Source organism: Mus caroli, chromosome 14 (assembly GCF_900094665.2).
Source record: "Mus caroli chromosome 14, CAROLI_EIJ_v1.1, whole genome shotgun sequence".
Taxonomy (NCBI): Eukaryota; Metazoa; Chordata; class Mammalia; order Rodentia; family Muridae; genus Mus; species Mus caroli.
The window spans coordinates 44,363,513-44,364,939 of record NC_034583.1 but is presented as its reverse complement, the minus strand read 5'-3'; positions in this window follow the sequence as shown (position 1 = coordinate 44,364,939).

Sequence of the window (1,427 nt, the reverse complement as noted above, 5' to 3'; positions counted from 1 at the left end):
ATCTCTGAGTTTGAAGCCAGTATGGTCTACTGAGGGAGTTCCAGGAAGTGAGAGCTACACAGAGGAATCCTATCTCCAAAAAAACAACCAAAAAAAGAGAGAGAGAGAGAGAGAGAGAGAGAGAGAGAGAGAGAGAGAGAGAGAGAAGGTTATAAGCAAAAGTGAAGAAATTGTTCAGTGATTAAAACCATTTGCTGCTCTTGTTAAGCACCTGAGTTTGGATGTCAGCACCCACACTGGGGAGCTCATAACTGCCTGTAACTCCAGCTCCATGGAGAATCAGTGCCCAATTCTGACCTTCATAAGCACACTCATGTGCACAAACCCACACACATAAACAATTGAAAATAAAACTTATTTAAAAGCCATAATAGTATGATCTGACTGTTCAGGGCTGTGGCATTACCGCAGAGCATAAAAGCCCCAATTTCTCCTCTCAGATGGATGACTAGTTAGCAGCAGTGACAACATGAACACACACTGTAAGAACCAGCATGAGAGACTGCAGGGAGAACACTAAAACCCCGGAGAAGACTGAGACTGGCCGAGGTGGAGCAGTTAGGGAGTCAAGGACAGCTTTTAGGCAGGAGGCATTGCTGTGGGGTCGAGAGGAGTAGAGAACAGAGGGAGCAGTGAGAGACCAGGCCAGTCAATAAGAGAACAACCAAAGGAATAAGATACTGCAGGAGCTCAGGACAGTAGTTTATCTGAATGGAATGGCAATTGTGGGTCACTAGGAGGTTTAGAACCAAAGAAGTCATAGTTAGTAAAAGGTTGGTAGAGGGCTATGGACATACCTCAGTTAATAGACTACTTGCCTACCATACATGACACCATGAATTTTTGTGGGGGGCGGGGGGTGTCGAGACAGGGTTTCTCTGTGTAGCCCTGGCTGTCCTGGAACTCACTCTGTAGACCAAGCTGGCCTTGAACTCAGAAATCTGCCTGCCTCCACCTCCCAAGTGCTGGGACTACAGGTGTGCGCCACCACTGCCCGGCGACACCGATGAATTTGATTCTAGCATCATATAATATCTGATGTGGTGGCACACGCCTAGCAACATGTGGGAGGTAGAGGTGGGAGGATCTACAGTTCAAGACCAGCTTCAGCAATATGAAGTTGGAGCTACTACATAAGACCCAGTCTCAAATTAACTTATGTAGCCTGAGCTACAGAAGACCTTGTCTCGAATTAACGTATTTAAGATAAATAAAATCTGATAGAAGCACAGAGTATAGCTCGTTGACATATATGTATAAGGTCCTAAATTCAATCTGCACCCTGCACCACCAGAAGTGAAAGAAAGGGAAAAGGTTACTTGCAGGCTAGAGAAGAGTGAAGGTGTGAAAGATAGTGTGGACATAAGAATAAGAGTAAGGGGGGCTGGTGAGATGGCTCAGTCGGTAAGAGCACCCGACTGCTCTTC